The sequence below is a fragment of the Periplaneta americana genome, chromosome 13, assembly GCF_040183065.1.
Source record: "Periplaneta americana isolate PAMFEO1 chromosome 13, P.americana_PAMFEO1_priV1, whole genome shotgun sequence".
NCBI classification, from domain to species: Eukaryota; Metazoa; Arthropoda; class Insecta; order Blattodea; family Blattidae; genus Periplaneta; species Periplaneta americana.
Genome location: NC_091129.1, coordinates 116,751,187 through 116,768,382, shown reverse-complemented (window position 1 = coordinate 116,768,382; position 17,196 = coordinate 116,751,187). Strand labels below are relative to the sequence as shown.

Sequence of the window (17,196 nt, the reverse complement as noted above, 5' to 3'; positions counted from 1 at the left end):
TCCTATTATAATTTGTAGCAGACCTACAGTTCAAGACCTATACAGTTCGGTCCGAAAATTCGCTGATATGGATGTAACACTGTAAGAAACATGCCACCCGAAAATATCGTGTTGCAGCATAGCTCAGTTGGAAAGAGCACTCAGCGCGCAGAGCTGAGAGGTCCCGGGTTCGATTCCCGGTGCCGGATCGAATTTTTCTCGAATTAAATTATGATAATACACATTGGCTACTTCATAGTAGTCGTGTAATATTCAATGAGGTAGGCGAGACCTCATATATAATGAATATGTGATGTATTAAATGATCATATTCCGATATACTATACCACGGTCAAGCTATAACAGAGGAAGGAGATAAATGATGTCCCCCATAACCCCGTTATATGGGGATTCTATGGTTTTGCTTTACCTCCCCAAGGAAACGGTTCTCTCTCCGCCTATGATTGGAGCCCACATAATTATTCAGTTTTTGTAAGTCCCGTTGCAAAGACCCCTTTACGCGTACCTTTTATTTCTTCTCTCATTTTCCCCCCTCTCATTTATTCGTCATTCGGGAACTAGACCACGAAGACAGTTCGAAATTTTTCTTCGCTAGTAATATGATACATTCTTTTATTTACACTCTCCATTAAACACGTTGGAGAGAGCCTTTAAGAGGTATCAGAATGGGAGACATATTTTAAATATACAGTATTATGAAACTAATAGCAATGCCCAATGCAAATGCTGTAATTAATGCAGGACGTATCGACCAGGCCGCTTCATATTGTAAATTATATATTTAGTAAACTAGGTGTCCTGGACCTCTATTCCTCTATGATGTACTAATATGCAATAATACATGTATGAATGCTTGTATATATATTGAAGTGAGAAAGATTACGGTCTGATCTATGCTTCCTGCATATAAAATATAATTCTCAATGAAATATTTAAAGTATCCATAGAACTGCTATTACTTTAAAAATGCCTCAAAACTCTTCAGATATTTTGTAAATTTCCACACCTGTGGAGTAACGGTTAGAGTGTCTGGCCGCAAAACTAGGTGGCCCGCGTTTGATTCCCGGTCGGGACAAGTTACCTGGTTCAGATTTATTCCGGGGTTTTCAACTCAATATGAGCAAATGCTGGATAACTTTCGGTGCTGCACCCCGGACTCATTTCACCGGCATTATCATCTTCTTCTCATTCAGACGCTGTCTATCTATCTATCTATCTATCTATCTATCTATCTATCTATCTATCTATCTATCTATCTATCTATCTATCTATCTATCTATCTATCTATCTATCTATCTATCTATCTATCTATCTATCTATCTATCTATCTATCTATCTATCTATCTATCTATCTATCTATCTATCTATCTATCTATCTATCTATCTATCTATCTATCTATCTATCTATCTATCTATCTGTCTATCTGTCTCTCTGTCTGTCTGTCTGTCTACCTATCTATCTATCTATCTATCTATCTATCTATCTATCTATCTATCTATCTATCTATCTATCTATCTATCTATCTATCTATCTATCTATCTATCTATCTATCTATCTATCTATCTATCTATCTATCTATCTATCTATCTATCTATCTATCTATCTATCTATCTATCTATCTATCTATCTATCTATCTATCTATCTATCTATCTATCTATCTATCTATCTATCTATCTATCTATCTATCCATCCATCCATCCATCCATCCATCCATCCATCCATCCATCCATCCATCCATCCATCCATCCATCCATCCATCCATCCATCCATCCATCCATCCATCCATCCATCCATCCATCCATCCATCCATCCATCCATCCATCCATCCATCCATCCATCCATCCATCCATCCATCCATCCATCCATCCATCCATCCATCCATCCATCCATCCATCCATCCATCCATCCATCCATCCATCCATCCATCCATCCATCCATCCATCCATCCATCCATCCATCCATCCATCCATCCATCCATCCATCCATCCATCCATCCATCCATCCATCCATCCATCCATCCATCCATCCATCCATCCATCCATCCATCCATCCATCCATCTATCTATCTATCTATCTATCTATCTATCTATCTATCCATCTATCTATCTATCTATTTGTCTGTTTTTCTTTTCTTTTCTTTTCTGAATGAACTGGTCCTCCTCATAATTAGAGATTCAGTCAAACTTTTACGGAACCACCTGTATGGACTCTAATTCAGTGTGCTGAAAAAACTGACGGACCATTATCATTTTTCTTTTTCTTATTAGCTTTCATTGCTTCTTTACTTGTAACTTTTTTTATTCTGTAAACTGCCATTGTTTGTTTGTTTGTGTACTTGTTTCCTTTTTTTTTTTTTCTTACTCTGTTATCTTTCATCATCTATTTGTCATTGTATTGTTTTGTATGCTTTTTTTAATGGGAGCCTCTAATTTGGGGAAGCTCAATAAAATGAAATAAAAAATATTTATTTATTTATTTATTTTTTTTTATTTATTTACCTATTTGTCTGTTTGTCTATTTATTTGTTTATTTATTTACCTATTTGTCTGTCTGTGTGTTTATTTATTTATTTATTTATTTATTTATTTATTTATTTATTTATTTATTTATTTATTTATTTATTTATTTATTTATTTATTTATTTACCTATTTGTCTGTTTGTCTATTTGTCTGTCTGTATATTTATTTATTTATTCATTTATTCATTCTAATGCTGTGGATATGTGGAACATTTTGTCATTAGTGTTCTGGCTTCCCAATAAAGTTGTCCTTCCGATCTTGTCCATTAGGTCTGAAGTACATCACACGTTCTAAGGTAGTCCCAGATGATCTTCATTCACTGCATACAATTTGGGGAGGCTATTATTTTCATCCAGTGTAGATGTTCTGCCAAAGAGTCATGCTGCGTTGTTACACGGAATGCTGCAACAGTCTTTCTGCGTGGTAACTCTGGTATGTTATTTTTGTTTCTTAAGTATCTCCAATCGTTTCTCTTTACTTTATTCCGTTAAAAAATATGTAAACTACTTATAATCGAAGCCGGATTTTATTTTGAGTTTTATTAGTATTAGTATTTATTTGTTGATACATACAGTGCAAGACAATAGAATGAATAAAACCATGGGCTACATATGTTTTTCACTCAATATCTTTATTTGGTGGATCTGAATTACTAGATGTTATAGTAGTTGTTAGAAATGATTATACTCTAGTTCATAACTTTAAATATTTTCCATACATGATCGAAATGATAGCCGTCTAAATCTTGGATTTAAAATATCGGCATTCTAATCAATTCAAATGAACAAAAAAGAAAATGAAAATTAATGTTAAAAAAATATATAATGAAATTTTAAAAAAGAATATTCTGCGACAAGATGGGGTAGCTATCAAAAAGATAAAAATTTATTGAAAATAAATAATATACATTGAATATTATAAAGATGAATAGAGATTGTGATTGGTGATGTTCAACGAAGATTTTAAAATGGTTGATGCCATTGTCTGAAGAGTCTTTTCAGGAACCTTTAATTTTCTGAGGATCTCCAATGTAAATATGGGAATTGTTCCTCGCGCACCAAACATAAGTCCAATGACATTCCAATCTTGAATATTATATTTATGACTGAGATCATCACAGCATGGAAGGTAAATAGCGCTTTTCTCTTCATGTACCTGCTTTGGTTGATCTTCATTAATTTCGAACCTTACAGGATAAAAAATATAATAGCTGAAGATACAGAAAATTTATTTACTTTTAATATAATAGTAACCTCACTTCCTCCAAAATTAATTATATTAACATTATCATCCCTAACTGAAACATGTTTTTATCTAATTTCTTATAGTATAATAGTAACCTCACTTCCTCCAAAATTAATTATATTAACATTATCATCCCTAACTGAAACGTGTTTTTATCTAATTTCTTATATTGTATTGGACAATAATGGTATTTACAGGTTCATATTATTGAAAGTTCAAACTCAGCATTTGTTTGAAATTTTGTAATGACTACATTCTTTGTAATGATTTTCATAATCTTTCAGTTAGCTAAATCGCAATGTGTGATTATTGTATCAAATAATAATAATTTGGGATATCTTCATATATATAATATTGATTTCGTTCTAAAATTTGTTTATTTGTAAAATGTAATACTGATCTGACATTCAAATCTGTTTAAAGTATTGTTATTTTTTGTTCACTGGATGGCATTTGAGAACGTTTGTGTACTTCAACAGTTTTACATTATATTGTCCTTTTAAAATGCCAATAATAATTTATTCTAATCTATGGACCGATATCAATGCTAGATTAGCAACACCATCATACTTAGGAAGGACTGATCATATTAGGAAGTTTAAATGTAGAAAACAAAGAACGAACGTGGCAAAATTTTCCTTTGTTAACCGCACAATAGTAGACTGGAACAGCTTACCTGCGGCAATCTTTCAGGGTGGTCCTCTTAAAATCAATACATTTAAGGAAAGGTTGAGAAGATTAGACTGAAAATTTAATTGGAGGTGCAGTGTAATTATTTAAGTTGTGTCATGTAATTAATTGAGTTGATATATAATTAATTAAGTTGGTATGTAATTAATTAAGATGATATGTAATTTAGTTGATATGTAAATAAATTAAGGTGATATGTAATTAATTAAGGTGATATGTAATTATTTAAATTGGTAATAGTTGGGTGAAATAGGAGTACTTATAAGTTAGATTTACTTTTGCTTATCGTAGGCATTATTATAGAATAGTTTTTATTTATAGTCCTAGGTTTATTGCATCTACTATTTATAGATTTACGTTTATTTTATTTTATTTCATGTAATTGTAATTATTGTATATTAAATACATACATACATACATACATACATACATACATACATACATACATACATACATACATACATACATACATACATACATACATACATACATACATACACATACATACATGAATGTATATAGAATTTATTAATTTTGGGTTTAAATCATGCATTTTCTTTAAAACAAAACAGAAAATAGTTTTCATTGATCAATTTTTTCATGACTCTATGTTCTCCATAGTCATTCATTTTTAGATTTTATATAAAATTTGTAGTTATTCTAACAAACAAAATGGGAAAAATTCGTTGTACATTTGTAACTATAGAAGAAAATTAATATTATCAAACACTTTTTCAGAAAGAAATACAAAATAAACAATATTAGGTCTATCATAAAAATATTTTATTACAACATAATCATTATTGTGGAACGAATATTTGCTATTGGCTATTACCTGCTTTAACAATTTTCTTCATATTACTCTGAATAGAAAATATTTGTCAGACATGTAGCTCAGTTATGATAGAAAAATTGTGGCTTATAAAAGGTAAAGTTATCCCCGTAACATTCCATTAAGGCACTTGGGGGGCATGGAGGTAGAGCCCCATGCTTTCATGACCTCGGCACTAGAATGAGGTGGTGTGGTCGGCACCACGCTCTGGCCGCCTTTTACCCCCGGGAAAGACCCGGTACTCAATTTTATAGGAGGCTGAGTGAACCTCGGGGCCGTTCTGAAAGTTTGGCAACGAGAAAAAATCCTGTCACCACCTGGGATCGTACCCCGGACCTTCCAGTCCGTAGCCAGCTGCTCTACCAACTGATATCTTTGTAAAATCAATGGATATCTAATCCTATTGGGATTTATTATTTTCCTATAAAACTTCTAACACCTTTCCTTGACTGCAGGTATTTCGCCATACAACTTACCCTTTTATAAATTGAAATAAAGCTTTTACAGGGACATCATTTTATTTTTACTAACATTTTTAATATTAACCTGGCTATACCTTTCTATTAACGATTCAAACAGGAAACGCCGTTTGCTACCCTTTCCACGACGGAGTTCGATGATACTGGCGTAAAATACAAATCACTTTACTATGTATAGGAGGGAAGAAAAGTAGTTCATCCATTTATGTAAACTAGGAAATATCGCAATTTTGAGTTTGATAATTTTCATTAGGTTTTTGTTTAATCAAAATACAGTACTGTATTAACAATTAGTGTTTTACACACGAATTGAGCTATCCATTCGGAAGTATTAATTATGCAGTGTATATTGTACTGTTACAGCACATTAGCGTACTATATAGAGAATGAAGTTAAATTGAAAAATAATTATAATATGCATATTTAAACACATTTTAGAAAATGGTGGCCGTTCATTTCGATACAGGCTTCAGTTCTTTTGTGCATATTATCGCACTATAGACTATTGTACCTAATTCCAATTACCAGTTTCGTCCTTCGTACGAGTAACTCATGTTGAAATAATTCTGTATCTACTCTATAAAAGAGTACCTTACGTACTGTAAATTCAATCTTCACTTCTGCCCGATCCGAAAAGATAAAATCACTCAGAAATGCTATCTACTCTCCGTTCAAGTGGTTTTGTCGCAGGGTTGTAGAAAGGGGGGGGGAAATCACGTGACAGTTAATTACTTAAGGAGGCCCTTTTATTTAAGTTATTTTAAACACTTGAATAATATTACGTAGACTTCCAATTCCTAACAGAAATTAATGTTTTCAGAAAAGAGCTAAGATAGCCCAGCTACTAGACTTTACAAAGGGGCGAACAGAAGCAGGTGGGGGAAACCGGGATGCGACATAGGGAAACGGACGACAGTACCCGTACGAAAATATGATTCAATATTGAAAGCTCTTTCGTCACTGGAAAACGCGAACATATTTTTGAAACATACTATACTCAGTAACTCAGTACTGCTTACGCGCCCTCGGCTCTGTGTCGTGAACGGTTGGAAGTTTACTAGTAGAAGGGGTGGGAGTGAAGTACATTCCAAAACTCAGGTACAATAAAAATTGAAGTAAAAATAAAATGATGTCCCTGTACTTTGGAGTACAAAATCCAGTTGCACGTAATAGTGGGTTGCTAAGGACTTAGTAAAGAAAGTGATAGATGAATTAGAGGAGTGGAAGAGGAAGCTAAATTGTAAGTAGATAAGACGAATGAGTTAATGAAAATAGGTAAAGAGTACTGTATGGTGGAGGAGGCTAGCTAGGATGGAGAAGTATATTATGTAGGAAATTAGTGAGATCGGAATAGGAAAGGTACGCATGAAACAGACAAAAATCGAGCATATTGACAATGGTGTAATATGTTTTAGTAACAAGTAGGTCTATTAACAGTAGCGGCCCACGGTTACGAAGGTTGGCAGTTCTGCATGAAAAATAGTGTATTTAGCAAAGGCATGCTGTTTATTGCATCTAAATCGAATAACGCGTGTAATTACAGCCCTTCTCGAAGTTGACTGTGCACCCTAAATTGTACTCCAACCATCCGTGCGCTACACCTCTCCCACCAGGTACAACTAGTCACGTAGTGGAGATGTGCCCCACATGCTTTTCTAGTTTTTTAAGTCAATTTAACTAAATCCTTCACTCCGGTGTTTGTCCATGTATTTTCTCCTCTAAACAGAATACACGGGTGGGGCAGAAAGCGTTCTCATGAAGCGCAGCAAAAAAACCAATCGTTTCCATTAGGCCTACACATTTCGGTATTAAAATGACTAGTAGGCTACATGATTTCGTCGACTTTTTTCAGAAATTTCAATATTTAAACTTTGTGTAGGACGTCCTAATTTCTTGAGTTAACATGCAAGTTCTCTTTTAATTTCGAAAAGGGTTGGTCGATTAGATTTTCATTTCATTCATTTCTAATATGAAATATTTCCTTAGACACACTGACTAATCACATCACTCCACACATAGTACTATAACACACTGGAACTGTAGTAGTCAGTAGTCCAGAAACATAACGCAGGGCATAAAGAGATGAGGGTGTTGACGGTTCTTTTTTATATTCGGAGAGAGCTGCTTCGGTTGCAGCTCTAATGCAGTCTTATGGGACGGTGAAGAAAACCAGTTTTCTGCTGCCGACTACCCTATGTTGAGCTTCAGGAACTGCCGATCACAGATCCGAAAAGTACACTACAGCTAAAATTCTCGAGCAGTTCAAGGCTCCTACAGACAGTAAAATCTCGAATCGAAGGAGAATGAATTGGAAAAGTAAATGAAACACTGAACTAGATTACATAAAAGCACGTTTAACATTTTTAATTTTTTTTCAGGTCCATTTAAATGGCGGTTCTGCAGCTCTGCAGTTCTTATTGTAGAGCCGCCCCTGCCTATTATTAGAAACAGAGTGTCCTCGATATAGTCCAAGTGAACTGAAAATCAAGAACAGAGTGATAAAGTGTCAATTGTGAATGAACTAGAGTAGTGTAATAGGAATTAAGTAAAACGATAGAGATAATGAAAATAAGTGAGGAGTATGGCGGGGGAAGCTAGCTAGAAACTAGTGGGATCTGAAAAAGGGATTTTACGCAAGAAACAGACATAATAACGAACTTATTGGGCAATGGTATAGTACGTTTTAGTATCAAGTATTATTGAAACAGTGTGTGTACGATATAAGTGTACTGAAAATCAAGAACAGAGTCGTAGAAGTGTAAATTTTGAATGATCTAAATTAAGTTGTTAGGATTTAAAGGGCATATGATAATAAAAACGTTAGCCTTTGCAGATGATCAGATTTTAATTGCAAAAACAGAGAATGCTATATACATTAAACGAAATATCAAAAAAATACAACATGGAAATATCACCAGAAAAAACAAAGGCAATGGCTTTCAAGGGCTCTTATCCAGTTCGGACAAAGATAATTTTAGAAAATAAAGCAATAGAACAAGTCTCAAAATTCAATGTCCTAGGTTGCGAAATAACATACACAACAGAAACGGATATAAATAATAAGTTAAACAAGTTTAATTATATAACAGGAACACTAAAAAGAACCTTGAAAAATAAAGCCAGAAAAGACTCCTTAATAAAATTATATAAGCCGATGGCAGTTCCTACAATTACTTATGGATCCGAAACATGGACAATGACGGCACAACATATAGCTAGAATACAAGCTGCTGAAATGAAATTCCTCAGGCCAATAGCAGGATATCAAGGAACAGACAAAAAATACAATATAGAAATAAGACAACAACTAAACGTAGAGGAACTAAATACAACAATAGCGAAATACAAAACAAGTTGGGAAAACCAATTAACAAGGATGACGGACAATAGAATACCAAAAGCAGCATACAATTACTCACCACGAGGAAAAAGAAACTTAGGAAGACCTAAGAAAAGATGGAGGCAGCAACAATTTGGAGCCGGAACAGGCTAATGGAAGGCCTAAACCGTGATGTAGTAGAAGAAGAAGAAGAAAGATTTAAAGGGAGAATACTGATCAATATAAATGGGATCGAAAGTCAAGTATAAGAGCGTCTACAAAAGGTATATCTGTAACGAATGTAATTGTGGCACCGGATACAAAAATTGTGAGGTCCACATTACATGGATGTAAATGTTGACATCAAATATATCATATCATATAATAATAGTGGGTTGGGAAGTATTAAGACAGGTACAGACATTCATTTCAAAGAAACTATATATTGTGATGGAACCAAAAAAAAAAAAAAAAAAGTATAAGAAAACACTTGTCACTTCACTTGGTATTTCGGCACTTCCAGAAGGCACAGGAAAATTCAAGGCGGCACTAGCCTCAGCAAAGTGCTAGGTTTCCAACCATCCGAAGGACAATGTATATACTAGTGACCTCTCTCGAGTTAATAAACTTTTGACATACGTCTTGTGTAACATTCCAGGTGTCTCGTGGATTTCCATCGGTGCATATCGTGGCTTACCACACTTCCTTGACTGGGAGCAGTGGACTACTGCACACGTGGAACCAGCGCAGTAGGCAAGGGACCGAGCGACTACTGCGTGTTGAGCGCACCTGAGCAGAGATCATCGCAGCGAGGTCCAGCAGCGACCTTGAGAGCGAGGACAACATCGCAGCTATTGGTCTCGTCAGCAGCTGTTTCACGCTAGCGGCAACCACCGAGGGACTGGAAATCCAGCCGGTAGGTCCGGCGTGAAGAAAAATGATTATACGGTGTGCCTACCTACCGGAGTTCCACTAGCCTGTCCACCTAACGGTGCCAACTGGGAGGCTAGTTGGGATAGCAGCTGCCACTCACTGCCCGTCTGGGCCGATTGAGTGGAAGCGGCTGCGTTCCACCGGGACGTACGTCCCATAATGTTCTCCCAAAATAACAGTCCCTTCTTCACTAGCAAAAGATCAAGAGCACGCACTTAGTCACTCTGTTATTTATTGTGGTTCCACCATGTAATGCCCATGGGCAAAATGGTCATGGAAAAAAATGTAAACGGTATCAAAATATCCAGAATTAAATAATGTTAGTAGACAACAAATTTGCCGGCCTCTCCCGTCCAAACGCACGGTGATAGAGATTTGTCCTTTTACGCTAGAAATAGAGTTCAAGGAGCTCTAATCTACGCACTCGTCGGCTATGTTCTCACTACACGTAGTGTGGAGTTATGGCGGCTAGAATGTCGGCGGAATAGTGGTTTAAATAAACCCTTCCCCTTTTTTTCTCCAAACACAGAAAGTGTTCGAGATTGCAATATTGATACTACCTTGTAAGAGGTAAGTCAATGGGGAATACAGGGCCGCATCCCGTTCCTCGGTATGGCATTATTTCCGGAATTAGAGACTCAAATATTTTAGGTACCAGTACCCAAAAATTGGGGCTAGAAAAAAGTGCGACGGGTTTGCAGGAATTTTGCGGTGGTTACTACGCAAGATGCTGGGATGCTACAGTTAAAACGGCGGGCCTCTGAGCCGCTTCGTACTCATTGTGTAGAAAAAGGTCTGTTTTCGAAGGTCAAAATGACCACTTTTTGAAATTTTGCCTCCTCTCCCGTCCAAACGCGAGGGGATAGAGAGCTGTCTTTCATACTGAAGATAAGAATCGACGAGCTGTATTCAACGCACTCATCGGCTTTATTCTAACTATAGATCCTGCGGAGTTATGGCGGGTAGAATGTCTGCGGAATAGAGTTTCCTGTTCCCCTTTTTTTTCTCGAAAATCACAAAGTGTTCGCGATTGCAATTTTGATGCTATCGTGTAAGAAATAAGTCAAGGGGGAATACAGGGCGGCATCCCGTTCCTCGGTATGACCTTCATTTCCGGAATTAGAGACTCAAATATTTTAGGTACCCATAAATTGGGGCTAGAAAAAAGTGTGACGGATTTGCTGGATTATTGCGGTGATTACTACCCAAGATGCTGGGATTCGACAATTAAAAAGGCGGACCTCTGAAGCGCTTAGTTTTCCTTGTGTAGAAAAAAAGTCTGTTTGGAAAGGTCAAAATGACCATTTTTGGACATTTTGCCGGTCTCTCCCGTCCAAACGCGCGGGGATAGAACGTTATCATTTATACTGATGATAGAGTTTGAAGAGCTGTATTCAACGTGCCTATCGGCTTTGTTGTCACTTCTAGTACTGTGGAGTTATGGCGGCAAGAATTTCGGCGGAATAGTTTTTCTCGAAAATCAGAAAGTGTTCGCGATTGCCGTTTTGATGCTATCCTGTAAGAAGCCAGTCAATGGGGAATACAGGGCCGCATCCCGTTCCTCGCTATTGCCATTATTGTCGGAAGTAGAGACTCAATTATTTTAGGTACCCAAAAATTAAGGCTAGAAAAAAAGTGAGACGGATTTGCCGGATTTTAGCGATGATTATTAGTGAAGATGCAGGAATGCTACAGTTAAAAGGTCGGGCTTCTGAGCCCCTTCGTTCTCCTTGTGTAGAGAAAAATCTGTTTTGGAGGGTCAAAATGACCATTTTTTGAAATTTTGCCGGCATCTCCCGTCCAAACGCAAAGGGATATAGTGTTGTCCTTTATAGTGAAGCTAGAGTTCCACGAGCTGCATTCAACGAACTCATCGGCTTTGTTGTCACTATAAGTACTGCGGGGTTATATAGGCAATTAGAGACGCAAATATTTTAGGTACCCAAAAATTAAGGCTAGAAAAAAGTGCGACGGATTTGCCGGATTTTAGCGCTGATTACTAGTGAAGATGCGAGGATGCTACAGTTAAAATGGCGGGCCTCTGAGCCCCTTCGTCCTCTGTAGAGAAAAGTCTGTTTTGGAAAGTCAAAATGTCCATTTTTTTTTTTTGCCGGCCTCTCCCGTTCAAACGCAAAGGGATAGAGAGTTGTCCTTTATACTGAATATAGAGTTCGACGAGCTGTATTCAACGCACTCATCGGATTTGTTGTCACTATACGTACTGCGGAGTTATGTAGGCAAAAATGTCGGCGTAATAGTGGACCCTTCCCCTTTTTTTCTCGAAAATCACAAAGTGTTCGCGATTGCCGTTTTGATGCTATCGTGTAAGATCCAAGTCAATGGGGAATACAGAACCGCATCACTTTCCTCGCTATGGCTATTATTGTCGGAATTAGAGAATCAATTATTTTACGTACCAAAAAATTAAGGCTAGAAAAAAGTGCGACGGATTTTCCGGATTTTAGCACTGATTATTAGTGAAGATGTGGGGATGATATAGTTAAAAGTGCTGGCCTCTGAGCCCAATCGTTCTACTTGTATAGAGAAAAGTCTGTCTTGAAAGTCAAAATCACCATTTTTTTTTATTTTGCCGTCCGCTCCCGTCCGAACGCAAAGGGATAGAGAGTTGTCCTTTATACTGAAGATAGACTTCGACGAGCTGTATTCAACGAACTCATCGGCTTTGTTGTCACTATAAGTACTGCGGAGTTATATAGGCAAAAATGTCGGCGGAATAGTGGTTTAAACATTTCCCCTTTTTTTCCGAAAATCAGAAGTGTTCGGGTTGCCGTTTTGATGCTATCGTGTATGAAGCAAGTCAATGGGGAATACAGGGCCGCATCCCTTTCCTCGCTATGGCCATAATTGTCGGAATTAGAGATTCAATTATTTTAGGTACCCAAAAATTAAGGCTAGATAAAAGTGCGACGGTTTTTCCGGATTTAGTTCTGATTATTAGTGAAGTCGCGGAGGTGCTACAGTTAAAAGGGCGGGCCTCTGTGCCCCTTCGTTCTCTTGTGTAGAGAAGAGTCCGTTTTGGAAGGTCAAAATGACCATTTCTTTTTTTTTTAATTTTGCCGGCTTCTCCCGTCCAAACGCATTGGGATAGAGAGTTGACCTTTATACTGAGGATAGAGCTCGACGAGCTGTATTCATCGCACTCATCGACTTTGTTGTCACTACACGAACTGCGGAGTTATGGCGGCAAGATTGTCGGCGGAATAGTGGTTTTAACCCTTACCCTTGTTTTCTCGAAAATCAGTAAGTGTTCGCGATTGCCGTTTTGATGCTATCGTGTAAGAAGCATGCCAATGGGGAATACAGGGCCGCTTCCCGTTCCTCGGTATGGCCATTATTTCCGGAATTAGAGACTCAAATATTTTAGGTACCCAAAAATTAAGGCTAGAAAAAAGTGCGACAGATTTGCCGGATTTTAGCAATGATTACTAGTGAAGATGCGGGAATGCTACAGTTAAAAGGGCGGGCATCTGAGCCCTTTCGTTCTTCTTCTGTAGAGTAGAGTCTGTTTTGGAAGGTCAAAATGACCATTTTTTGAAAATCTGCTGGCCTCTCACGTCCAAACGCAAAGGGATAGAGAGTTGTCCATTATACTGAAGATAGAGTTCGATGAGCTGTGTTCCACGCACTCATCGCCTTTGTTGTCACTACACGTACTGCGGAGTTTTGGCAGGTGGAATGTCGGCGGAATAGTGGTTCCTTCCCCTTTTTTTCTCGTAAATCTGAAAGTGTTCGCGATTGCTGTTTTGATGCTATCTGGTAAGAAGCATGTCAATGGGGAATACAGGGCCGCGTCCCGTTCCTCGGCATGGCCATTATTTCCGGAAATAGAGACTAATATTTTAGGTACCCAAAAATTAAGGCTAGAAAAAAGTGCGACGGATTTGCCGGATTTTACGCTGATTATTAGTGAAGTTACGGGGATGCTACAGTTAAAAGGGCGGGTCTCGGAGCCCCTTCGTTCTCCTTGTGTAGAGAAAAGTCTGTTTTGGAAGATCAAAATGACTCAAATATTTTAGGTACCCAAAAATTAAGGCTAGAAAAAAGTGCGACGGATTTGCCGGATTTTAGCACTGATTACTAGTGAAGATGCGGAGATGCTACAGTTAAAAGGCGGGCCTATGTACCCCTTCGTTCTCCTTGTGAAGAGAAAAATCTGTTTTGGAAGGTCAAAATGACCATTTTTTTTAATTTGCCGGCCTCTCCCGTCCAAACGCAAAGGGATAGCGAATTGTCCTTTATACTGAAGATAGAGTTCGACGAGTTGTATTCAACACACTCATCGGCTTTGTTGTCACTACACGTACTGCGCAGTTATGGCGGCAAGAATGTTGGCGGAATAGTGATTTTTTCCTCGAAAATCAGAAAGTGTTCGCGATTGCTGTTTTGATCCTATCGTGTAAGAAGCAAGTCAATGGGGAATACAGTGCCTCGGTATGGCCATTATTTCCGGAATTAGATACTCAAATATTTTTGGTACCCAAAAATTAAAACTAGAAAAAAGTGCGACGCATTTCCCGGATTTTAGCGCTGTTTATTAGTGAAGATACGGGTATGCTACACTCCAAAGGGCGGGCATCTGAGTCCCTTCGTTCCCCTTGTGTAGAGAAAAGTCTGTTTTGGAAGTTCAAAATGTTCATTTTTTGAAAACTTGCCCGCCTCTCCCGTCCAAATGCAAAGGGATAGAGAGTTGTCTTTATACTGAAGATAGAGTTCGACGAGCTGTATTCAACGCACTCAATGGCTTTGTTGTCACTACACGTACAGCGGAGTTATGGCGGCAAGAATGTCGGCGGAATAGTGGTTTAAACCCTTCTTCTTTTGTTCTCGAAAATCAGAAAATGTTCGCGATTGCCGTTTTGATGCTATCGTGTAACAAGCAAGTCCATGGGGAATAAAGGGCCGCGTCCCGTTCCTCGGTATGGCCATTATTTCCAGAATTAGAGACTCAAATATTGTAGGTACCAAAAATTAAGGCTAAAAAAAAGTGCGACGGAGTTGCCGGATTTTAGCACTGATTACTAGAGAAGATGCGGGGATGCTACGGTTGAAAGGGCGGACCTCTGAGACCCTTCGTTCTCTTGTGTAGAGAAAAGTCTGTTTTGGAAGGTCAAAATGACCATTTTTGAAATTTGCCGGCCTTTCCCGTCCAAACGCAAAGGCATAGAGAGTTGTCCTTTATACTGAAGATAGAGTTCGACGAGCTGTATTCAACGCACTCATCGGCTTTGTTGTCACTACACGTACTGCGAAGTTATGGCGGCAAGAATGTCGGCGGAATATTGTTCGCGATTCCTGTTTGATGCTATCGTGTAAGAAGCAAGTCAAAGGGGATTACAGGCCCACGTCCCGTTCTTCGGTATGGATATTATTTCCGTAATTAGAGACTCAAATATTTTAGGTACCCAAAAATTAAGGCTTGAAATAAGTGCGACGGATTTGCTTGATTTTAGCGCTGATTATTAGTGATGATGCGGGGATGCTACAGTTGAAAGAGCGGGCCTCTGAGCCCCTTCGTTCTCCTTGTGTAGAGAAAAGTCTGTTTTGGAAGGTCAAAATGACCATTTTTGAAATTTTGCCGGCCTTTCCCGTCCAAACGCAAAGGCATAGAGAGTTGTTCTTTATACTGAAGATAGAGTTCGACGAGCTGTATTCTGCGCACTAATCGGTTTTCTTGTCACTACACGTACCGCGGAGTTATGGCAGCAAAAATTCCCCTTTTTTTCTCTAAAATCAGAAAGTGTTCCCGATTGCCGTTTTGATGCTATTGTGTAAGAAGCATGTCAAAGGGGAATATAGGGCCGCGTCCCGTTCCTCGGTATGGCCATAATTTCCGGAATTAGAGACTCAAATATTTTAGGTACCCAAAAATTAAGGCTAGAAAAAAGTGCCACGGATTTGCCGGATTTTTGCGCTGATTATTATTAGTGAAGATGCGGGAATGCTACAGTTAAAAAAGCGGGCCTCTGAGCCTCTTCGTTCTCTTGTGTAGAGAAAAGTCTGTTTTGGAAGGTCAAAATGACCATTTTTTTTAGTTTTGCCGGCCTCTCCCATCCAAACGCAAAGGGATAGAGAGTTGTCCTTGATACTGAAAATAGAGTTCGACGAGCTGTATTTAACGCACTCAACAGCTTTGTTGTCACTACACGTACTACGGAGTTATGGCGGCAAGAATGTTGGCGGAAAATCAGAAAGTGTTCGCGACTGCCGTTTAGATGCTATCGTGTAAGAAGCAAGACAATGGGGAATACGGGGCCGCGTCCCGTTGCTCGGTATGGCCATTATTTCCAGAATTAGAGACTCAAATATTTTAGGTACCCAAAAATTAAGTCTAGAAATAAGTGCGACGTATTTGCCGGATTTTAGCAGTGATTATTAGTGAAGATGCGGGGATGCTACAGTTAAAATGTCGGGCATCTGAGCCCCTTCGTTCTCCTTGTGTAGAGTAAAGTCTGTTTTGGAAGGTCAAAATGACCATTTTTTTTTATTTGCCGCCCTCTCCCGTCCTAACGCAAAGGGATAGAGAGTTGTCCTGTATACTGCAGATAAAGTTCGACGGGATGTATTCAACGCACTCTTCGGCTTTTTTATCACTGCACGTACTGCAGAGTTATGGCGGTAAGAATGTCGGCGGAATAGTGCTTTACCTTCTCCTTTATTTCTCGAAAATCAGAAAGTGTTCGCGATTGCCGTTTTGATGCTATAGTGTAAGAAGCATGTCAATGGGGAATATAGCGCCGCGTCGCGTTCCTCCGTATGGCCATAATTTCCGGAATTGGAGACTCAAATATTTTATGTACCAAAAAATTAAGTCTAGAAAAAAGTGCGGCGGATTTGCCGGATTTTTGCGCTGATTATTAGTGAAGATGCGGGAATGCTACAGTTAATAGAGCGGGCCTCTGAGCCTCTTCGTTCTCTTGTGTAGAGTAAAGTCTGTTTTGGAAGGTCAAATTCACCATTTTTTTTTTAATTTGCCAGCCTCTCCCATCCAAACGCAAAGGGATAGAGAGTTGTCCTTTATACTGAAGATAGAGTTCGACGAGCTGTATTTAACGCACTCTTCAGCTTTGTTGTCACTACACGTACTACAGAGATATGGCGGCAAGAATGTCGGCGGAATAGTGGTTAAACCCTTCCCCTTTTTTTCTCGAAAATCAG

The 17,196-nt window shown here is 38.3% G+C and overlaps 1 long non-coding RNA gene across 1 annotated transcript in view; it reads left to right on the top strand.

Moving 5' to 3' along the window:
- The window catches only part of LOC138711602 (uncharacterized), a 64,359-nt gene that overhangs the window by 12,511 nt on the left and 34,652 nt on the right, over positions 1-17,196 (top strand). The window contains exons 3-4 of the long non-coding RNA XR_011335406.1: positions 2,792-2,954; positions 9,746-10,003. This is a non-coding gene — a long non-coding RNA (uncharacterized lncRNA). The remainder of the gene's footprint in view (positions 1-2,791; positions 2,955-9,745; positions 10,004-17,196) is intronic.